The sequence below is a fragment of the Pinus tabuliformis genome, chromosome 5_1 (genome assembly GCF_031772625.1).
Source record: "Pinus tabuliformis cultivar Carrire ecotype Pingquan chromosome 5_1, CPIR1, whole genome shotgun sequence".
NCBI classification, from domain to species: Eukaryota; Viridiplantae; Streptophyta; class Pinopsida; order Pinales; family Pinaceae; genus Pinus; species Pinus tabuliformis.
The window spans coordinates 233,729,329-233,755,012 of record NC_142305.1 but is presented as its reverse complement, the minus strand read 5'-3'; the positions used below and the strand labels follow the sequence as shown (position 1 = coordinate 233,755,012).

At 38.1% G+C, this 25,684-nt stretch overlaps 1 pseudogene; it reads right to left on the bottom strand.

The window, feature by feature from the left end:
- Positions 1 to 580: 580 nt before the first annotated feature.
- LOC149164266 (chaperone protein ClpC1, chloroplastic pseudogene) overlaps positions 581 to 25,684 on the bottom strand; it is a 48,586-nt pseudogene continuing 23,482 nt past the window's right edge.

Genomic DNA, 25,684 nt, shown 5'->3' with positions numbered 1-25,684 from the left:
AGATACCTCATAGGCACATCTCAGTTTGGATTGTGGTATAGACGGACAGAGGGAGTGAAGCTTCAGGGCTTCACAGATTCGGATTGGGCAGGGAGTCCATCAGACTGGAAGAGCACTTCTGGAGGAATATTCAACCTTGGCTCAGCTGCAGTTTCCTGGTATAGCAGGAAATAGAGTTCAGTTGCACTTAGTTCAGTAGAGGATGAATACATGGCTGCTAGTCAGGTTGCATGTGAGGCCATTTAGATGTAGAAGATCCTAGTGGGATTGTTTGGTCAAAGGATGGATCCAACTGTGATCTACTGCGATAATCAAAGTTGTATCAAACTCTATGAGAATCCAGTTTTTCATGACAGGTCCAAGAAAATTGTGTAGAAATTCTCACTGTAGATCAACAGATTATGAAATATACTAAAGCAAAATACAAGATCTACTTCTACAACAAACTTTGTGGAAGCTTAATCGAATATGAGCAAGATCAAATAGAAAACATATAACTGAGAATGAGAAATCAATCACACATGAACACAGAAGAATACCATGGGGAAAGCCTCAGCCTAAAACCCCAATCTCTGTATTATCATACAAGTGGAAATATGTTCATGTTACAAAAGGAATAAGCTCTCAAGTTATCCTGCTCTCTCTGCAATCAAACAATACAGCTCACAGACTGAATAGACACTAGATATGCCTTCCCTCAGCCCTCTAAGCCTCCTATTTCCTTGCGCAGTATTTCCTTGGGTCCAATGTTGCCACCTATGTGAATTGGCCTCATCACACTCACTAAATTGAAGAAGTAATTTTGCAATCTCCAAGGAATGAATTCCTTCTGCATGCAAGAGATATTCACAATGGAATATTCTTGCAACTAATAGTACACTGTCCCTCCATCTTATCTCAACTGGGTCTCTGTCTGAACTGAAATGCATGAGTTATTTATGAGAGAATATTCAGTTATCTAAAGTGCAGCAGTTACATGCATGCATGCATTAACTAACTGAACTCACAACTAATTCAACAAACTGTTTGAATTAATCTAACTGGACTTGACTCAGTTAATTAATCCAACTAATTACAACTCATCCTTATCTCTTTAACTAATGGATAAATTCCTCAATCAATGGAGAAATTGTTGCATGTCCCCACATAGACTTCATGTTTGATTTTCTACAACTATTTAACTCAAGATGAATTAATTAATTATTTTACAAACAACTGCTAAGATCAAATTCGAATTTTACTTCTCTATTTTAGTTCAGGGACTAGCTAAAATAGGCAGGTATCCCGAAATGCTATTTATAGGAGTGTTAAATTTAGCACTTCTATATTTAGCATTTCTTGTTGCTATTTTCAACACTCCCTCTCAACAAGAAAGGGATTATCAGTAACCCCAATCCTGTCTCTGTGGAACTCGAACTTGCATTTTGACAATGCCTTAGTCAAAATGTTTGCATCCTGTTCCTCGGTCGAAACATACAACAACAACACGATCCTCTTGACCACACAGTCTCGAAGATGGTGATACCGAATATCAATGTGCTTGGACCTGTCATGAAAAACTAGATTCTCAGAGAGTTTGATACAACTTTGATTATCGCAATAGATCATGGTTGGATCCATCCTCAGACCAAACAATCCCACTAGAATTTTCCGCATCCAAATGGCCTCACATGCAGCCTGACTAGCATCCATGTATTCAGCCTCCGCTGAGATAAGTGCAACTGACCTCTGTTTCCTGCTGTACTAGGAAACTGCAGCTGAACCAAGGTTGAAGATTCCTCCAAAATTGCTCTTCCGGTCTAATGGACTCCCTACCCAATCCGCATCTGTGAAGCCTTGAAGCTTCACTCCCTCTATCCGTCTGTACCACAATCTAAACTGAGATGTGCCTCTGAGGTATCTAAGCACATGCTTTGTTGCCTTCCAAAAAAGCTGGGTACGCTGAACCATAGCTTGACTCAGCTGGTTCACCGCAAAGCATAAGTCGGGTCGTGTGTTCACCAGATACATAAGTGAACCCACCAGCTGCCGATAAACAATAGCAGCTACTGTTCACCTGAAGTAGCATCCTCCTTCCTCCATTTCCCAGCTAGAGGAGTCTGCATGGGCTTGCACTTCTCCATGTGAAAGCGCCTGAGTATATCATTGGCATACTTTCCTTGAGACACAAATACTTCACCATCTTTCTGCCACACCTCCATGCCTAGAAAGTAGTGCATAAGACCCATGTCTTTCATTCAAATTCTCTTGCAAGGTCCTCCTTGCAAGACTGTATCAGCTGATCATCACCTGTCAAAATCAGATCATCGACATAAAGAACAATGATCAATGGTTTACCTTCTACCATGATGTGGTAAAGGTTTACATCTGCTTCACTCTTGGTGAAGCCCAACCTGGTGAAATAGTTGTCGATCCTGGTGTACCAAGCACGGGGTGCTTGCTTCAGCCCATACAAATCCCTCTTGAGTCGGCACACATGCGACTCACGATTGAAGGTCTCGAAACTCTCTGGCTGCTCAATGTACACCTCCTCCTCAATCTTCCCATTGAGGAATGTTGTCTTCACGTCCATCTAATTGATCTTCCAATCCATCTGAGCTGATAGTGCCAACATCGATATGATAGATGAGTACCTTGCTACAGGAGCAAAGGTCTCATCGTATTTGATCCCCTCGACCTGTGAGAAACCTCGGGCAACAAACCTTGCCTTATGTTTCTCAACACTGCCATCAGTTGCCTGCTTTACCTTGTAAATCCTTCTAGAACTAACTACTGACTTGCCCTGAGGTCTTGGGACAACATCCCACACACTATTCTGAAATATAGAGTCGTACTCCTCTATCATTGCATTAACCCAGACTAGTTGCTACATTGCCTCCTCGAATGAAGAAGGTTCGGTATCTACACACTCTCCAACCAGGGCCATGTACACAGTGTACCGCTCGGGTGACCTCCTTTGTCTACACTGAGAAGATGGTTGTCCCATATTCTCCCGCACATCCAGCATCAACCTGTCAACTTCCCTTGAGCGTTTCCACCCATCTCTGGAAGTCTCAAAATGAGTGGATGTCTCCACTCCTGGATCCTCTGCATGCAACTGCTCCGCATCAATCTGAGGCTCCTCCTCCTTAGGAACCACAAGTTCCTCCTCTGCATGCAACTTGAGCTCCCTCTCAAGTGATACTCGCATGGCTTTCTGCTCGTCAAACTTCAGATCCTTACGTACAATTTTCCTCTGACTGGTAGGCAGGTACACCCGATAGTTGTGGGGTGTATCCGTGTGCCCCACAAGTATTCCCAACTCAGTTTTTGGATCTAGCTTCTTCCGGGCATCTTTGGTCACATGATAGTAAACTGATGATCCAGAAGTGACTCACATCTGGTCGCTTCCCGGAAAAGGCCTCCATAGGTGTCTCCATTCCTAGTATACAGTGTGGGCTTCTGTTCTACAAGTATATTGTTGTATTTCATGCCTCAGCACACAAATGCAATGGTAGGCTTTGGTCATGCAACATCGCTCGAGCTGCTCCCACAATCGTTCTGTTCTTCCTTTCGGCCACCCCATTCTGCTATCATTTATGGGGTGCCGTCAATTCCCATTTAATTCCTTCTGCAACGCAGAAGTCTTTAAACTGTTGGGAGACATACTCTCCACCATTGTCACTATGCAAGGCTTTCATTTTCTTTCCAGATTCTTTCTCTGCCAAGGCTTTAAACTCACAAAACCTCAAGAAGGTCTGATCCTTCTTTTGCATAAAGTAGATCCAGCATCTACGAGAAAAATCATCAATAAAAATAACATAGTACCTTTGTTTAGCGGTGGAGGATGTAGAGAATGGTACACAAACATTTGAGTGAACTCGCTCCAGGATTGCTCTAGCTCTACTGTCTCGATCCGGAAAGGAATATTTCACACACTTACCCAAGGTACAACCTTTGCATGTATTCGTCTGCTCCAATTTTCCCTTGGGAAGTCCGGTAGAAATCTGCTGCATGATCTTCAGGGCTCCATGGTGCAAGTGGTCTAATCTTCTATGCCATAGCTCGCCAACATCTTGGCTTTGCACCATCTTAGCTTTGGAACTCAATGCAGCACAATCATCTACCTCCAACTTGTAGAGATTCTTTACTTGAATCCCGATTCGCTTGGTCTGTCCAGTACCGATATGCCTCAGGAATACCTTTCCTTTACTAAAGACTACATCATAGCCTTTATCTTCTAGCATAGCGACATACATAAGATTCTTCTTCAGAACTAGTACATACTTTACATTAGTCAGGGTGAGGGGAGCTCCATGCTCCCTCTGAAACACAATTGTACCTTCACCTAAAACACGATACTTTCCATCATCGCCCATCTCGATCTACATTTGGAGATCCTTCTCCTCCAAGGTACTGAAAAGATTCTTGTCACTTGACATGTGGAATGAAGCTCCACTGTCCAGGTACCACACACATCCCACCATGGATGAAACCATGCATGCGATAAGCGAGAAATCCAACTCAAACTATGAGACCAGTGCCTCACCATCAAATCTCTTCAAGGAACCCTTCTTGGATTTCTTCTTTGGACAATTCATAGCATAATGGCCCACTTCATGACAGTGAAAGCATCACACTTTCGATTTTTCAAACTTCTTCCCACCATGGGAAGAACTGGATTTGGGATGGGACACCTTCCCTTTCCCTTTCCTCACCTTACTTGCTAAGGCTAGATTTTCCTCATCATCTTGCTTTGATGAGGATCCATCTCTGGTGCTTCTTCTTATCTCCTCCTGCATCAGATCCGACCAAATTCATTCCCAATCTGGCAGTCTTTCTCTTCCATTAACTGAGTCTTGGTAGCTATGCCAGCTCTTAGGAAGACCGAGGAGTGCAAGACTCACCATGTCATCATCGGCTGTCGTGATCCCTACACTTCCAAGCTCATCCTTGCAGGTGATGAGCTTGTTTAGATATGTAGAGATCGTGTCGTCCTTTTCACACTTGATTTTCCAAAGCTTGTCATTTAGCGCCAGCTTCCTCTGATCGCTGCTATTCTGATATAGATCGTTCAATGTTTTCCACATCGAAAATAGTGTCTCCTTCCTATGGATACTCGAGACTATGTGGTCTCGAACTCCCTCCAAAAGGATTCTCCTTGCTCCAGTCACACATTTCTTCCATTCCACCAATTCTGTAGCATCAGTCGGCCTAGGGACTTCTTGATCAATGAATTCCTTTAGACTGTTATCCTCTAATACCACTTCCATGCGATCCTTCCAGGCTATATAATTCAAGCTACCATCAAGGGCATACTCGAGTCTTAAACCATTGAATGCCATTGGTGAAATTGAGATGTGATAAGAACTCGATTTCTATATTCAGGAACTTCAAACTTCGAACTTCTCCCTTCTTGTATATTGTTCTTCGCTTTTATCACCTTTATTCTGATACCATGTAGAAATTCTCACTGTAGATCAACATTTTATGCAATATACTAAAGAAAAATACAAGATCTACTTCTACAACAAACTTTGCAGAAGCTTAATCGAATATGAGCAAGATCAAATATAACATATATAACTGAGAATGAGAAATCAATCACACATGAACACAGAAGAATAACCCGGGGAAAGCCTCAGCCTAAAATCCCAATCTCTATATTATCATACAAGTGGAAATATGTTCAAGTTACAAAAAGAATCAACTCTCAAGCTATCCTTCTCTCTCTGCAATCAAACTATACAGCTCACAGATTGAATAGACACTAGATATGCCTTCCCTCAACCCTCCAAGCCTCCTATTTCATTGCATAGTTTTTCTTGGGGTCCAATGATGCCACCTGTGTGAATTGGCCTCATCACACTCACTAAACTGAAGAAGTAACTGTGCAATCTCCAAGGAATGAATTCCTTCTGCATGCAAGAGATATTCACAATGGAATATTCCTGCAACTAACAGTATTGTCCCTCCATCTGATCTCAACTGGGTCTCTGTTTGAACTTATGAGAGAATTTTCAGTTATCTAAAGTGCAGCAGTTACTTGCATGCATGCATTAACTAACTGAACTCACAATTAATTCAACAAACTGTTTGAATTAATTTAACTGGACTTGACTCAGTTAACTAAGCCAACTAATTACAACTCAATATTTCAACTCATCCTTATCTCTTTAACTGATGGATAACTTCCTCAATCAATGGAGAAACTATTGCATGTCCCCACATAGACTTCATGTTTGATTTTCTACAACTAATTAACTCAAGATGAATTAATTAATTATTTTACAAACAGCTGCTAAGATCAAATTCGAATTTTACTTCTCTATTTTAATTCAGGGACTAACTAAAATAGGAAGGTATCCCAAAATGCTATTTATAGCAGTGCTAAATTTAGCACTTCTATATTTAGAATTTCTTGTTGCTATTTTCAACACATTGATATCCGGTATCACCATCTTCGACACTGTGTGGTCGAGAGGATCATGTTGTTGTTGTATGTTTCAACCGAGGAACAGAATGCAGATATTTTGACTAAGGCATTGTCAAAATGCAAGTTCAAGTTCCACAGAGACAGGATTGGGGTTACTGATAATCCCTTTCTTGTTGAGAAGGAGTGTTAAAAATAGCAACAAGAAATGCTAAATTTAGCACTGCTATAAATAGCATTTCGGGATACCTTCCTATTTTAGTTAGACCCTAAATTAAAATAGAGAAGTAAAATTTGAATTTGATCTTAGCATCTGTTTGTAAAATAATTAATTAATTCATCTTGAGTTAAATAGTTGTAGAAAATCAAACATGAAGTCTATGTGGGGACATGCAACAATTTCTCCATTGATTGAGGAATTTATCCATGAGTTAAAGAGATGAGGATGAGTTGTAATTAGTTGGCTCAGTTAACTGAGTCAAGTCTAGTTAAATTAATTCAAACAATTTGTTGAATTAATTGTGAGTTCAGTTAGTTAATGCATGCATGCATGTAACTGCTGCACTTCAGATAACTGAATATTCTCTCATGAATAACTCATGCATGTCAGTTCAGAAAGAGACCCAGTTGAGATCAGATGGAGGGACAATGTACTATTAGTTGCAGGAATATTCCATTGTGAATATCTCTTGCATGCAGAAGAAATTCATTCCTTGGAGATTGCACAGTTACTTCTTTAGTTTAGTGAGTGTGATGAGGCCAATTCACACAGGTGGCATCATTGGACCCCAAGAAAAATTTCGCAAGGAAATAGGAGGCTTGGAGGGCTTAGGGAAGGCATATCTAGTGTCTATTCATTTTGTGAGTTGTATTGTTTGATTGCAAAGAGAGAAGGATAGCTTGAGAGGTGATTCTTTTTGTAACTTGAACATATTTCCACTTGTATGATAATACAAAGGTTGGGGTTTTAGGCTGAGGCTTTCCTCGGGTTATTCTTCTGTGTTCACGTGTGATTGATTTCTCATTCTCAGTTATATGTGTTCTATTTAATCTTTCTCATATTCGATTAAGATTTCGCAAAGTTTGTTGTAGAAGTAGATCTTGTATTTTGTTTTAGTATATTGCATAATCTGTTGATCTACAGTGAGAATTTCTATAAAGGAAAGGTCATGATTACTTGTATGTAATTGTAGATAGGTTCAACTAGATGTGCATACTAACACCATGTAAAAAGAAAATTACAGCTGAACAAACAACTCATCTTTTCTTCCAAAACATTTGGGTTCATTTTGGTCTTCCTACTTCTATTGTAAGTGATCGATATTCTCGATTTGTTGGGAATTTTTGGTCGAATTTGTGGGACATGATGGACACAAAGTTGAAAAAAAGTACAACTTTTCATCCACAAACAGATGGACAAACTGAGGTGGTCAAAAAAACAATTATTTATCTTCTTAAAGGATATTGCAGCAAACATACAAAGTTGTGGGATGAACAATTGCATTACATACAGCGTGCACACAACAGGGCAAAGCATTCTTCCACAAACATATCGTCATTTGAGGAATGTTATGGGTACTTGCCAAGATTGCCATTGGAATTCATCTTTGAGAAATATGTCACCATTGATGGTCACATTGACATCGATAAGGCAAGGAAGTTCATAGAGCAAATTCAGTTGATACATTATACAATGCAAGAACAGCTTGAGAAAAGTCAAAGCAGTTATAAGGAAAGGCATGAAAAACACCAAGTTGATCACAAATTTCAAATTGGTGACGAAGTTTGGTTATATATTAGCAAAGAGAGACTTCTAGGGGAAGGTAAAAAGCTTAAACCAATCCATTATGGTCCTTTTAAAATTTTGGAAAAGATTGGTAACAATGCATTTAAACTTGATTTGCCTCCTTGTATGCAAATATACTCTATTGTTAATGTTGAGAATTTGAGATTGTTTGAGCCTCCCTTGATTGATGATCAAGGAGAGCATGCTCAGCTGCCATCAATAGATGATTTCTCACCAGAATATCTAGATGATATTCAGCAAGATCTCCTACTTGACAGAAGAATCAGGACTTTCAAAGAGAGGGGATGTTGAATACCTTGGAGTGGGACTCAAGGGACAAAAGCCTTCAAAATCAAAATGGTTGCAGATCGAGAAGGTGAGGGAGTTCTACCCTCACCTGCTGAACAATTGATAGTATCTTTTGGGGTCCAAAAGGCTCCTAGTGGGGAGATTGCCATGCTTGGCATTTTCTGATCCAAGTGTTTCTTCTCAATCTCATTCCCACTACTTTCTTGATTAATCAAGTGCTTAGTATTTAGCTCAAATATCAAAGTTCTCAGAATGGCTCAAAAACCTAAATGATCTTGTCCGTCTCAGAAAAATGATCCTAACGCAACTCATTTCGTCGAAAATTGAGTTCATATGAGAAAGTTATTGTGTTCTGATCGCTTTGCTAAACACGCAAAATTTTCAAAAAAAATGCCCAGTCACTGCACAGTTAGTAGTTCATACTGCTGACGTGGCAAGTGACTAGGCATGGTCAAATATGGTCAACAAAAAACCACATATGGACAAGTGGCATCGCTTTATTGGGTTATACAGGTGGTGTGTTGGCGCAATCTGCTTGCTTTATTTTTGGACCAATGGAAAAATGCCACGTGGCAAGCCTGGAGGCTACCACGTGGCACCTCCCAACGGCCTAAGCAAAGTGCAATTCAACAAAAATTTGGTGGAAGTCGAGGTCGAACCCACGACCTCTGGTACACAGTCCATACACCTTAACCGCCTCCTCTACGGGGTGATCCTTGCCCCATATGTTTTCCGCTTGCATTTAAAGTGTAACAGTTAGGAGTTGGGTGGTTAGGGGAGGGCTAGCCCGTAGGCCAACCCTACCCCATGTGAATGCATTTGTTATAAACTGCAAACAGTTTATGTTAACCAGGCGGCTTTGACATACCATTAATCCACGATGGTTTAATATATTCCATGTGAACGTGATTACCGCAACATCAAACTGTCAGCACTTCCGATGGACCATTAACCCGACAGTTAATGCGATGCTAACCATCACATGTGAACAACCCACCAAAACCGCTGGATGTTAAGGATAAGGTTTGTGCTAATCCAAATTAATTTAAGTAAGTGCAGTTTAACTATTAGTTAACTCTCAGTTTAGTTTGGGGAGGATTTGGCGGTGCCCCTAATTTCGGTCCTACCTCCAAATTTAGCGCACTAACTAGAGTCATTCCAGATTTAGCAGAACTTTTCTAGGAAAAGACTAACTGAGTCATGGAGAAGGCAATTTTCGACCAAATTGAGCTCAAGAAGAGGTGTTCTTGGCTAATTTGGACATTCTTTACACATTGGTCCATGTATTAGGAGCCATAGAGCTTTGTAAAATAACATTTTGCCACATTGAGATAATACAGAGGCCTAATCCATGGAAGTTGGACCAAGGAGATGTAGCCCAAGAGGGGTGAAATCCTTCATCGAAACACTGTGTTAAAGTGTCTCATTGATGATTTGTTGTACTTTGAATGTCTGCTATTCAGTATTTGTTTTTAAAGCTATTTTTCTCATGAATGTCATTTTAAACTTAAGGAATTTACCTGATTACATACACAAACAGCTAATGAAACCTCAGCACAAGAAGCAATAAGCAAGCATATGTATAGAAATCTATAATTGATATTAGCACAGCAAAAACTAATCATTCAAAAACAGATCATTGGTTGAGCGAGCCTTGATGTGACATAATTCCCCTGCTGTAGGGCAATTTATTTTTGGTATTTGTTAGTACCTCAGAAATCATTTTAAAATAAATAAAAAAGACTAATTTTCTAAATGGATATTTCATCGGTGAATGCTCTAACACTGATACTAACTTTGTTAACTTGACATTAACACTGACATTGTTAGCCTAACACTTCTAGTGCTCTACCCAAGTCTTTCACACAAGCGAGGGGGTTCGGGGGGTGGCATTTATACCATTGTTGTGAAACAACTTTTATTCCTCGATTTTCAAAAATGGTCACCTTCCACACCTCCACGCTCCAGTACCTCCACACTTCCGCAATTTCATGGATTTTGAATTGATTGTTTATCTTCGACTAAACTTAACCTTCTTACAACGTCGTCACTTCTAACAATGTGTTCATATTTAATATGTATCCTATAGAAAGGATTGTCAAATCCATATGTAAATAAAATTTAGTGGCGCCCTCAGTAAAGACGCGGAAGACTTCCAATCCTTTTTTCTATTCTGACTAGACTGAGGATCTTTTGAAATCTATACTTTTCTACAATACCTTTTCAATGCTACATAGAATTTTATTTAGACATATGTCATTGGTAATTGACTTGATAAATATCGAGAAACTGTCATCGATTGCTAACAAACTCAATGAATTCAAAATGCATATATCTCCCAAGAATACAACGCTAACACAGTGGAGGTCGATAAAAAAATACAATGAAAACACATAATGTACAACAATTTTTATTATTTTGGTTATAGAAGCTTTGTAGTTCTATTTACTCTAAAGTTTGAAATATGTTATATGTTTTAATCTTTTAAAGTTTAAAATATATATGTTTTAATCTTTTATTTTTAATTGAGTTAACTTCATTGTACGAAGTGCAAAGGTGCAGAGGAAGCTTTCATTGTGCTTCCTCCACACTCTGCACAATGAAAGCTTCATCCACCGTTCATAGTGTTTCCATGCATGTTGTTATTATCTTCCAATTGGCACTTTGCGTTGGCTTCACTATCCCCACGATTCAAGAACTTGTCTCATTTTGTGTTTGTAGTCTACAAACATGACGCCACCAAACTAGTGTTACTTCCTTTTGCATACGTTTAGGAGAGGTCAATGTAAATTATTGGAGGACAAATATGCATATTTAACATGGATGTTAAGATTCTATTAAATGAGTTAATATTTTTTTTCATGTGCTTTTTCGGGAGTACAAGGCCAGCTCTCACATTTAAAATATTTTGTGAGATTTTTCTGAGCACTTTGTTTAGGTAATAATTTCTAGACTTCGACATTCACCCGCTCTGAAAAGTTTCATTGCTTTTGGGATTAATTATGTAGTCTATGTATGTGTAGGTCCACTTTTAACTAGAACTTTTACTGATAACATGTCACCTGTTGTGAATTTTCTCATGGTTATTCCTTTCAGATAACCTATGAAGATTAGTCAGAGTCTTCACAAGACCATTAATGAGTTTGAGCTTTTAATTTCATTATCTAAAGGAAAAATTTTGAACTTGTCACAAATTGGAAAGAGTTGGGATAAGAAGCCTATCCATTCAAGCAAAGGTGTTGGGAACCTTAATTTGTGTGGGAGGAGTTGAATTTATACAATTGTTGTGAAAACAACTTCCATTCCCCAGTTTTCAAAAATTGTCACTTTCCACACCTCCACACTCATGCACCTCCACACTCGTGTACCTCCACACTTCCACATTTACATGGATTTGGAATCGAGCGTCTATTTTAATCTAACCTTAACCTTCTCACAACATGTTTGTATTTAATATGTATCTTATATAAAGGATTTTCAAATCCATACATAAATAAAATTTAGTGGCACCCTCAGCAAAGGGACGGAAGACTTCCTATCCTTGTTTCTATTCCGCATAGACCTAGGTTCTTTTGAAATCTATACGTTTCTACGGTACTTTTTCAATGCTATATAATTCTATTTAGACATATGTCATTAGTAATTGACTTGATAAATATGGAGAAACATCCCCTGATTGGAAACAAAATAAATGGATTTTGAATGCATACATCACCCAAGAATACAACACTAACACAATGATGGTCAATAAGAAATTCAGTGAAAACACATAATATATGGCAACTTTTATTATTTTGATTATTGAATATTTGTAGTTTTATTTACTATAAAGTTTGAAATATGTTATAAGTTTTAATATTTTAAAGTTCGAAATATGTTACACGTTTTAATCTTTTATTTTTAATTGAGTTAATTTCATTGGGTGGAGTGCGAAGGAAGCTTTTATTGTGCTTCCTCCACACTCCTGTACTCCACACAATGAAAGTTTCCTTTGTTGGGTGTGGAGATTGATTATCTTCCTGATTGTTCATAGATTTTTTGTTTCAATCACGTCGTATCCCTGTTGCTCTTTGTATCTTCATAATGTGTTGTCATTTCCTCCATAAAAATTGACTAGGTGACAAGTGGTTTATGAGACAAAGTCATCTATACCATACAAACTAATTGGGTTCTAAATATAAAGATGCAATATGTACCTTTTGTGAGGGTTGCACATCATGTAGATTAAAGTATCGATCCATTTGTAGTATCCATGTTACCGAATCCTTGCCATCAAACTTCCTCATATCTATCTTTGGAATGTGGTGGTTCTTAAACCCCACATTAGAGTCTCTAAAATCATTATTCATACTCATTTTGTCCTCATCGTGATTTTCATGGATTACCTTGTCACCATCGAGAAGCCTTTCTTGCAACAACTTCGTCAACCATTCCAACTTGACATTCATCGCATCCATGTCTACTTTAAAGACCTCCATGTTTCCTTTTATACCATCCATGTCCAATTTTAAGCCATCCATGGCATCATTGGTTGCTCTTTGTGAGAACGAAATTTGTTGCACTTGGTCCCATAATTTTTATATATCATGTTTCAATTCTTCCTCTTCATGCGTCATAGTAGAACTTTCTAAGGGATTAATGTGTGTAGAATTGTTTTTTGGGGGAGGAATTTAGAACAAAATAATAATATCTATGCTTCAATATGCCCTTTGAATCACTTCAAACTTATTTTTGAAACAAAAGTTATGCAAAATTAAAAAATACACACATTTTTCTTACTTTTTAAGAGATCGATATTGAAACTATTATATCTCTATAATTTTGAGTCTCCAAGGTCTGAAATTTTGTCCTATGGTAGCCCTATGAGTCTTTTTTCCAACCCCATAATTCAGACTGAGATTGGATTCTTCAAGAAAGAGTTATGTCCAATCTCCCACAATGACTTGATTATCGATGGGTTCAGTAGAGCGAACTTGTACGAAGTGTCATGTGTCATTGTTTTGACCTTCGGCCCTGAAAATGATACAAGAAAAAATACACTCCATGCAATTTTAGCCACTTATTACGAAAGTCAAATCTGATGCTCAGAGAAAAAGTTATGACAATTTTCCCTGGGTCACTTGTTTGATATTTAATTATGGAGCCTGTAAAAACCCTAACTTCCTCGGATCATATATCCAAAAATATAGCGAACTAAAATATGAAATTCATACACGAAGTTCACCAATATTTCAACTCTACGTGGTTGCAATTTCATCTTTTGAAGTCTCATATAAAAAAAATTATAGCTAAAATTCCAAGATGACATGTTTGAAGAAGCAAAACCCTAGAATCCAAAGCTTTGATACCAAATGTTATGCAACCAACTCACAAAATAGAAGAAAAGATACCTCAACTTCTTGAAAATTAGCCTCTTTGACGGCGAAACCTCCTTTACATTACATAAATGAACAATCTTGGATGATTCAAATGATAATACCTCCTTGGTATATATAGGAGTTTAAGAGGTCACAATATAATCAGAGCCTACATAATAATAGTAATGTAAGGGAACAAAAATAACAATAGTGGGCTTCTATGGAGCACAACAATAACAACATGGTGGATACATGGGCACAACAATAACAATAAGGGGATACATTAACAATAAAAATAAAGGGAATACACTAGTATTATAGGGACCTAACACTTATTTTATGGGCATACTACTTAGCCTTATAACAAGACCACAAGGAAAACTCAACCAGACCTACCTCTCCAATAGCTATATATAGGCCAACAAACTATTCCTTTTCTTCATTCATGATCACTTGCAAAAAACTTGGCTTCTTCTTAGGCCTTCGACCCTAGGTCTACCATACATGGCCTGACCTTCCACTATCTTACTTGCAGTAGCTATCTCAGAAAAATATCCCTCTCATTCATGAATAGCTCTCATGAATGATCACTTTCACAATGTGTCTTTAGGCCTTTCCATTGGCCTCTACTTATAATTCACTTTCGGTTTTATTAGGACAGCACTAGATCATTTTAACGTTTTAGACCACTGACCCTTATAACATTAAGTTGAGTTCTTTTCCCACTCATTTAGGGTTAGAACTCATAACTTGCGTACTTTAGTTACCACCTCACAAATCAAGTACCCATGATCTATGGGAGTACCTCCCAAGCTACAAAATTAATAATGTATTCACCAAAAAGGGCAAGTAGATCATGGCATTGAAAAATTGCAATAAACAAGATGTTGATATTTGCAATAGAATTTCAGGCATCATTTCTACCACTAACTCACCTCAAGTTTGTAATAGATGAATCATTTCCTTCCTATAAAATACCTTTTCCATGGACGAACATAATCCATGATCTCCTTTTTTGTCCTGCCCAACATATGTCTAACAATTAAAGACCACCTGTAAAGAAATCAGAGAAGTGAAACCCTAAACATCTATTAAAAAAGATCCATAGTTTATATTCCATGTTGATATTTACACATATTTTCTTTATAACTTTGATTAGGATTCTACAAAATATATTTCATAAAAAATACAAATATATTTCCTCTAAGTGTGAAGGTGTAGAGGAAGCTTTCATTGTGGAGAGTGCAGAGGTATGAAGGAAGCTTTCGATGTGCTTTTTTTGCATCTTTGCACTCCTACACCTCCACTCTCCACACAAAGAAAGCTTCCTCTACACCTCAGAGTGAAATTGATATATTAATTTTGTGGGACTTAAATTTTTGGGTATGTGTGCACTTGCTTGATATATAATATTGTTGAGTGTTTGTCTCACCTATATTTAATCTAGCTTCTTAAATTGAATTTCAGATAAGATGTGACCAAATTCAAGTAACTACTATAATGATTGTGAAGTGTTCATATCTCAAGGTTTAACCATCATTGTGTGGAGTGCAGAGGTGCAGCTTGCAGAAACGATTTTGGAAATGGAGCATTCTCAAATAATGACAAAACATGGACCTCACACTGCCTTAATCATACCAACATATCCATAACTATCAAAAGAGGTAGGGACTATAATGTTATGTAGTTATCACTCTTGTTAGCATCTTATGTCATGATCATAGTATTATATGGGCTTACCAATATGCACAAATTTACTCAAGTGGATCACAACTCATTAAGGCCACTTTTATAAGTTAAGTTTGTAATCAATTAACGGATGAGTTATGTAGTATAAGTTAGGTTTGTAAGCAACCAATAGATAATAGATTAATTAAGGAGAGTGATATTAGTGGCACAAAAAGTCCATGGATATAATAAATTTGAGATTAAAAGAAAACAAATATTATAAGCAAGGTTATTCTCATCACATTGTCTTTTGATAATAATTAAAACATTGGAGTAGGATTATATGTAGGAAAAACAACACTATGAAAATTGGAAGAGGAAAATAATGCAACCTTAGGCGTTCAACATAGCGTAATGATCCAATCACTTTAAAAATGATAAAAAGTTTCTTCATTAATCTTTGGTAAAACAATTTCGACTAAGATCTTTTCACTAGTTACCTTCTTTAATAAAAAAATTTGGAAGACTCGATGTACACATGAACATGGAGGTAACTCAAATTTGTAATTCATACTTCTAATCCTCTACAACACCTCATAGGGGCCATAATACCTGGGTGCTAATTTATTGTCCTTCTTTTGTTTCTTTAGGGACATTTATTTATATGTTTTTATCCTAAAAAATACCCAATACCCCACTTCCAATTCCTTTTCACTATGATGTTGATCTTCTTGTTGTTTCAACCTATTTTGTGCTATAATCAAATTGTCCTTCAATAGTTTGAGAACCTCTTACTTTTGCATTATGTGGCCGTGTTGATGATGATGGATACCGCCAACATGCAGGGGATCCCCCAGATATGAGGTCCTAATTAGACCTCACACTGTTTGGTGTAGGAGTGCCATCAGAAATACGGCCTAGTTGTCGTTTACTTAAAGATATGCCTTGGCTCTAATGGTTAGCATGAGAGAGAGGCACACGTGCTCTTGAATGAGAAATCGAGTGTTCCTTATGAATGTTTAATTACAGATGTATCAAGGTTCTTTCATTGCAGAGGGGAAATAAAGTGAGCCTCTAAAAGCAAAGTAATAGTACTACCCTAATGGAGACACATATATATGAGAAAGGTGTGTTTAACATCAAGCGAAATAGTTCACATAGATGTAACAATCATTACAATCACAACACATTTCCAATAAGTTAAGCACCAAAGTCATCGAAATAGTTCAATTGCTTCAATACATGTGAAAGCGAACATGAATCATAAACATGCAAAGAATAGTCTTAAAACATCCACAATCCATGTATGAAAATGTGTTGGCTCAAAGGATTCAAGTATTAAGCAAAATTTCCAAGATACACAAGTACTATGAACACCACTAGCTCCAATAGTGGAGCGTTAGAGCCACTACTTGCTCCCAAAAATACTAACTCTATTTCTCTAATGCCTTGTGGGAGAAGCCAAGGTTTAAATTCCCATGCATGAGTAATGAGGATCCTTTTATAACTTAAGGCATGACCTTTCACATCCTCATGACTCTTGACTTTCAAAAGCCTAATGCCATTTTGACTTTTACAACCCGCGGACTTCCAAATGAATTTAGGAATTATATATGACTCTTGGTACTACATGTCTTTACTTTTATGGCTCTTTCATCCATACATGACTCTTGGACTTCCACTTATTTATCTTTACAATGATTACATCATTACATCATAACCTCCACATCATCATGTGATGACACATGACAAGTCACTATCTTTGATGACCGGGACTCATAGTGACTGATGACGTGGACTTTCTTAAGTAGGTGACATGGTTTCCACTCGTGTCTTTGTTCTAAATGCAACTTTTGATCATTGATGGCTTCACCCTCTGAAGGGTCTTTGATCTTATGGGGTCTTCATGAGGATGCTTCGATTGTCAAGACTTCAATTTGTTCTTTGTTCTTCGATGCTTTTTTCGTCTGGCTTCTTTGCCTAATCTTCTTTATGCATGTTTTCCATGTTGTTCCTGAAATACCTGTAACTGAAATCACTCATGACAAGCAACCATTAGCCTAAAAATCTTGTATTCTAACATGTTTCATCTAGATTTTGTGGTCATGCCTTAACAATGCGCTTGAAAGAAGAAAGGAGAGCTTTAGGGCACACTTCGAAAGGCTAAAGGGATAAAGAGAAAAAGCTCCAGGGTTTAAAAATGCACTCATGTGCTCAAGAGAGGGAGACACTCAAGGGAAGGAGAAGGGCGCATGTTTGACGGAAGAAGTATGAGGCTTTGATCTTCTCAAGTACGTTGTGTGCTCCAAGGAAACAAGGAGGGTGCATGGCGTAGAGTTGAAGGCTGAAGAGAGAGGATTCAGGGTTTCGGGGTGTGCTCATGCGCTCAAAGGGCTAAGGAGGTCGCATTGCCAAAAGTTAAAGGGGTTAAGATTCAAGTCTTTAGGGTGTGCTCATGTGCTCATGGAGGGAATAATCCTTCGAGCCAAAGGATTCTAATCAAAGGAAGACTTGGCTCTTCATGGGCATAGTTAGGAACAAGGAAGGGGAAATATGATTTAGGAGTGCACTATGCACTCTTGGAGGGTGCAAGGCACACTTTCGAATAATGAAGGATTCTCGATCAAGGCTTGAGAGTGTGCTCATGTGTTCCTTGCCTTAATGGGTTCACTTTCCAACCAAAATTTGTCTAATTCTGGAGGATAGAACGAGGGGCGAACACAATGAGTTTAGACATAAAATTATGTGCGACACATACCAACTCATCAAGAAAACTTAGAAAATATTGAACAATGATAAATAGACATCAAAATCTCAATTTACATACATTCCCCAAGTACAACAAACAAAGTGTGTGTGAATGCAACCAAAAGGTTTCATTTTACAACAACAAAGGTGTTACTACCATGAAATGTATTAAAGATGTTTTAATCAATGCGACGACACATAAGGATGATTAAGAACACTTGAAACATATAGAATAACTCGAAACACCACTTGAAGACCAAGGCAACACTAGGTATGACAGTGAAATAGGATCCAAAATTTAAATGTAATGAAATGTTTGGAGGGTGTTGTAGTAGTGACAACACTTGGCGACACATTGGGCAAGCTTCAGCTTCCCTGTCTAGGAATAGATTTTTAGTTAAAAGGGTCAACCCTTCAGGAAGTATTGATTCACCAATAAAATTTCTTTGAATTTCTCCTTTTGACCTAGTTATATACATAGAACCTCACTTTATTTCACTTGGTTCAACACACAAAAGATATGTCGTATCACAATGGTTTCAATCTAGGAAAGGATAACATGCACAACAAGTTTATGATATTCATAGTGTTGATTTTGGGTAGCATCGAATGTGCTCTAGCTCCAAAATTTTGTGGAGGGACTAGAACACATGAGATCACCAAAACCCATAAATCGTTTTGATAAATTCCACCCAGATAAGGAGTTATTAAAATAATTAATATTTTTAATGGGTTCCTAAGTCTAAACTTAGGAAAATAAAAATATTAATGTGTATTAGTAAAAAGATAGGTGAGAAGGTTCTAAGTGACGAGGATCAAGTCTGTTTTAATCATAGTCACTGATTAGAGATTAGATCACTTCCATTGATTCATCAATAGGAAAAACATAAGAGGAGGCTTGAGGGTCAGTTGGAGATACACCAAGAGATCAAAGAGTTCGATTTTTCTAGCGTGTGGTTTGCTGAGAAATCGAGCTAGTGGTTTGAGTTGCAGTCATGTGCAATGCAACAAGGGAACTTCAGTCTAAGGCTGAAGAATACGTAGCAGAGAGGCAGAGTAGCACCGAGAGAGGTGAGGGTGACGCAGAGGCCGTAGGCGTTGACGCAAGTGATGCAGAAGGTTGAAGCAGGTGGCACAGAAGTCGTAGAGGCTGACGCAGGCCCTTAGAGGCAGCGTTGGGGAAATTCTATGGGGCAGAGAGGATGTAGATCAGGAAAATCGACTTTCTGAGCAAGAGAGGCTCATTGTTGGGGTGTCGCAACTCCTAGAGGAGTGACGCAGTTCTAGCGCAGAGCTTGGAGTAGCCATCAATGTCCGACACTAGGAACAACTGGGTCACTGTGGGGTTTGATCATCCAGTTGCTGAATTTGTTGGGATATCTGTCTCCAGATAGTGGTATTTCTACCAAGTTTTTTCTCTGTTGGGTGAGCCATATCTGGCACCCTAGTTGTATTCAAGAATCTGCTTAATCATGCAAACCCTCTATATGTTGCACCGGTTTTATCGAATTGGGTTTTTTTGGGGACGATTGTCCAAAAATAGAGATGTCCCATGTGTATTTGTCTCAATTTATTTCAGTTCATTACCTGTCTGTATGTGTACGATGTAAGAATGTTTACATCAATTTTTATGTAATTAAGTAACTTGTTAATGCAAAGAAAAAGTGGGAGATGTTAAACCAGTAATTGCAGTAGAGGTTTCTGATGTGTTAGATTCATAATTTTTCACATGGTATTAGAGCATTGAAGATCATAGGAAACTGAAGACACCAGCCAAGAAATCCGGAGAATTTGCAGCAGAAAAGTAGTTGTCCCGAGTGACAGCGTTGTTCCAGAGCCAGTGTTGGGTCCCTATAATACTAGTGATTACCCTATTACTATTGTAGTTGTACCCCTTATTAATATTGTTGTGCCCCTATTGTCCCCATATTGTTATTACTGTGCCCCATAGAATCCCTCTATTGTTATTTTTGTGGCTTTATATTATTATTGTTAGGTTGGCTGAGTTATATTGTGAGTCCTTAGACTCCTATATATAGAAAGGAGGTTTTTTCATTTGAATCATCCAAGAATTGTTAATTTATGTAATGTAAAGGAGGTTTCCCCCTCGAGGAGGCTGAATTTTAAGGCGTTGATCTATCTTTTCTATCTTTTTCTTGAGCTGGTTTCATAACATTTGGTATCAGAGCTTTGGATTCTAGGGTTTCGCTGCTCCAAACAAGTCATCGTGGCATTTTCGCTATAACTTTTTTTCTGTGACGTTTCAGAAGCTAAAAAAAAAAACCCATTTGAGAAGACATCACGTTGAAGCTCCAGTCCAAATTTTAGAGTTTTTCACACTATATTTGCAGAGATATGATCTGAGAAAGTTGGTCTTTTTGCAGACTCCTGAATTACATTCCAAACAGGTGACCTGACGAAAATCATCATAACTTTCTCTCTGAGCATCAGATTGAAATTTTGTAAGAAGGTACAGAAAGAGGACGGACTGTAGTTTCTTGTATATATTTTTTAGAGCCAAAGGTCAAAACAGGGACATGTGGCACGTCGTACAAGTTTGATCTACTGAATTAGTCTATAATAAGGTCACTGTGGGATATTTGGCATAACTCTTCATTGGAGAATCCACTTGGGGTTAGACTGGTGGCATTGGAAAGAGGACACAGAAGGCTAACACAGGTCGCAATTTCAGAATTAGATGATCCAAAATTACAGAGATATATCAGAGGCAATATTGAGCTCCTACAAAGTGAAAAAAGGTGTGTAGATTTTTAAAATTTTTGCTTAAGCTTGGTTTGAAAAATTATTTTTAAGGAATTCAAAGGGCATAGTAGAGCATTAGTATCAGTAAGTAATGCCCCGAGGAAAGAAAATGCAAACACCTAGTAAGCAATCTGAAAGCTCTAGCATGACTCATGAAGAAGAGGAAGAAATGCTACATGATATATCAAAATTACAAGACCAAGTGCAACAAATTTCACTCTCACAAAAGCTAACAGAAGCTAAGATAAATGGAGTGGAATCTAAGATAAAGGGCGTGGAAGCCAAGATTGATGATTTGAAGATAGATTTGAAGGCAGATTTGACAAATTTTCTACAAGAAATACTTACTAATGGTGAAAGGGGAGGAAAAGAAACTCATGATGCAAACAAGAGAAATGTTAATCATGATTTCATAGACTCTAATGTTGGATCGAAGACGCACCATATTCCAAAAATCGATATGAGGAAGTTTGATGGCAAGGATCCCGCAACATGGATATTATAGATGGAGCAATTTTTCAATCTCAATAATGTGCAAAACATACAAAAGGTACGTATTGCAACTTTATATTTGGAACCAAATCAGTTTGTATGGTATCAATGGCTTTGCTCTCGTAAACAATTTATCACTTGGGAAATTTTCACGGAAGAATTGATAGCACATTATGAGGATACAAAAAGCAACACTTTTTTTATCCAATTGATAAGTCTCAAACAAAAGGGTTCAATAATGGAGCACATTGAAGAATTCCAAAAATTGAACATAAGGGTAAAAAATATTCCAGAGAAGCATAGGATTGATGTGTTCATAGGGTCTTTAAAGGATAATATCCAACATGATGTTCGCCTTTGGGAACCTGATTCATTAGAGAAGGCATTCAGGTTAGCAAGAAAAATGGAAATCAAAATTATGGCAACCAGGAAGCATACCACTCACAACTATAAAGACGAAAGTGTTGTTGCTGCTAGTCTTCCACAACCTATAAGGTTGACACCGCAACAGTTGGAAGAAAAAAGAGCAAAAGGGCTTTGTTACAGTTGTGATAGCAAATACACTTAAGGTCATAAGTGTGCTGAGAAGAAATTATTCTACATAGATTGTGAAGAGGAAGAACAAAAGGAGCAAGAAGGCTCAAAGGAAGAGGATATACTCCAGGAACAAAGCCTAGATGAAGAACAAATGAATCTGACCATATATTGTAATGCCTTGGCAGGAATTACCACTCCTCAAACCATCAAGATAGAAGGACAAATCAAGAAGAAAAAGGTAATAGTGTTGATTGATTCAGGAAGTACCCACAATTTTATTCATTGTAAGGTAGCAAAAGAATTGAATTGCTTCTTATATCCAGCACCAGAGTGTCAAGTGATGGTTGCAAATGGAGGAACAATAAATTGCTCTGGAAAGTGCCATAATATCGAGCTATCCATGGGAGAATATGTATTGATTAGCCCAATGCTTTCCAATCCAATGGGAGGTGCTGATGTTGTATTAGGAGTCTAATGGCTACAATCCTTGGGTACAATAGCTTTTAATTTTCAAGAACTTTTAATGAAATTTTCTATGGAAGGAAAGGAAGTTGAATTAATGGGTATTGCAGGGAAACCAAGAAAGATAATCAGCTCTAACGGTATGACAAAGCTTCTAAAAAAGGAACGAAAAGGTGTAATTGCACAATTATGTTCTATTATCACTCAGGTTGTTCCCCAAAAGTTGTAAGAAAAGGGAATACGACCGAGGTAACCACAGACCAATCTTTTAGATGCAGGTTCTAGCCAATCTACATCCAGAGAGGGCTCTCTCTTTTTAATTTAGCTTTGTTTTTAAGGTATATTAGGCTAGTTATGAAATATAGGGGTTTGTTTGATTTTTGGATGGTGACTTTCAACAGAATAGGGGTGTAAATCTGAGAAGTTCAGTCCATTGTGCTAATGGAGTCTGTGAGGATGAACTGCTGGATATGGTTTCTTTGACAGAGGGAGGTACTATAGAGCAAGGTAATCAACCATGAAATAAATTGTAAGCTGGAATCGAGTGAGATGGGGTCAGGGGGTGAAGGGCAACTAAGAATCCTTCATCATGCTGATAGAGGGAAAGTGGATGAATATTGCCAGGGAGCAGTTAAGAATTCCTTAGCTATATTCAAGATGTAAGAACCAGGGGAAACAGGAGCAGTTAAGAATTCCTGCTTATGATAATTCTGAAGAAAACATAAACAATAACATAGATTGAACACAGAGTACAGTTGAGCAAGTTCTGGGTTATTCTTTTTCCTTGTTATTAAGATTATGAACATAGATGATATATAAAAACACATAAACTGTAAAACATGAGTTAAAAAAGACTTATTGATCCATGAAATAATTCGAGAATTCTGCAACATAGTCCTCTGCCATCAATTCCATAACCAGAGAGTTCAGCAACAACGCATTCCAGCAACATTTTATTCAGAAGAGTTTTCAGAGTTACAACGCAGTTCCAGAAATGTATCACCAACCCCTAATACTTCACTTGGGGAGGTATTTGTAAAAAAATGTTTACAAAATATCTCAATGAGATAATATCTAGCAATAACTTCTTCTACCTACTCTACAGGGGAAGTAAATGATCTTGGGAACAGGAAGAAATAAATGCAGAGGTGAATGGTGTTGTGCTGGCCGTTCAGTTGGTAAGGTGCATTGACTGTTTGCTTAGTGAGTCGGCGGGTGGATGATTTCACTGATATTCCGCATTGCTGGCTTTGCTTTCTTGGGTGCTTTTAATTTTGCTTTAATAAACCACTGCCCCGCGAGACTTTCACCCATTCCTTTTCTGCGCTTTATGATATCTGTTATTTTCTGGGAAAAAACAAAAGTTTGAAACCTACCTACAAGACTTCCAACATGCTTTGCCACCAGTGCTCTTTTGGAAACTGATGTCTTTGCAGCTTTATCAAAGTCTCATCAGCGTCTGTTTACCTGTAGAAGTTAGGCTGGACTGTAAAAAGATGTTGTACTTCATGCTCAATATAAAACAGATTTTCCAAGTTGCTGTAAAGAGATTGGCTAGATGGAAGGGTCTTCTCTGCTGGAGTACTTGATGATGATGCATTTTTTTGATCAGAAGCATGTCTATTCAAACTGAGCTGATACGCAGCTTGTCTCAACAGGCGTTCATTGTTTCCCACCAGACTTGGCAAGCCCCTTTCCTGCAAAACTGCAAATTTTTCTAAAAAAGAATTTACCTCCACCTACATATCTTGGCTCTTTCTCTCTAAATTCTGCATCAGGGTCCTCATAGTCAGAACTCGTTTGATTGTTAAGATGGTGCCTGTCCTGTCTCTAATGTCCAATATTGCTAGTTCTTCCTTGGTTTTATTGTTCAAAAAATGGATTAGCCTGTTGGCCTGTTCGGGCTTATGTCCCAATAAATTTCTGGCATTTTGAATTTCCACCTGGGTTGTTACTATCAAGTCAATCTGCTCATATATAATTTGAATAGATCTCCACACATTCCTGATCGATTCATTGATGTTAGCCCACAAAATTCCCTTGATTTCTCCCAGAGGCTTATCTAAAAAGAGGTCCTTTTCCAATGCCTTTACTTTATTCTCTATGCCTTTACCTCTCTTGTATTTTCTGCCACAGTCATTTTAGATTTATCATAACTTATTTCTAGCTTTGCCAATTTTTCTTTGGCTTCTTTCAATTCTGATACTTGGAGTTTTAAATCCTCCATAGCCTTTATCAATTCCTCAGTGGTCATGGTAGTGCTGCTGCTTGCTGTTGTTGTTGCTGAAGTACCTGCTGCTGATGCTGGGCCAGTGGGAGGGACTGCTGTTGTGGCTGTAGGAGGAGCAGTTGTAACTGTTGGAGCTATTTGAGATGGCTGGGAGGTCAACACTCCCTGCTTTTCCTGCAATGCCTTCTCCAATTCTTGCTCTGCCTCATTTAATCCTTGATTCATTTTCATTAGCAAATCCATCATGTCTTCTTCTGCTTTTTCTTGCACAACCTCTGTGGTTTGTGGATGCATAGTAATTGGGAGCTTCAATTGTTTCTTGAGGGAAGCTATGTCATCCTCATTTTTCTTCATTAATGCTTTTATTCCCTTGGCATCCTTGGGATCATGTCCCAGCTCAATGATAATTTCTTCCAAGGACTTTATCCTGTTGTCCTTGGCCAAAGAAGATGCCTTTTCCAAATCCAGTTGGGCAGATGTGTTGTTCAATGAATTCTGCAATTGTTGAGTTGGCATTGCTTTGTCTGCCAATGTGGAGTAGACCATCTCTCCAGTTTTCTTGTGCAACTCAATCTGGTCCATAGGGTGAATGTCTTTGGCAAGAGCCTCCAGATTTGTTCTAATATAATCAGCTGCTGACTGTGGCTGTTGCACTTTAGGCTTAAAGTGACTCAAGATCATCTTTCCTTCTTTAATGTCATATGCAGACATTAACCTTTGCTGTTTGGCGGGGGTCATCTTGAGAAACTGATCATAAAGTTGCAGTCTTATTGGCTCATTTTGGGCCTTGATATCCGTAAATGTTCTTTTGATATCAGAACCTTGCTTGCTTTGTGGCCTTGAGGAGGAAACTTCCACACTATGTTGTTTCTCCAATTCCTGCCTATGAGAACTGGTGGATGTTTCTACCACTAGAGATG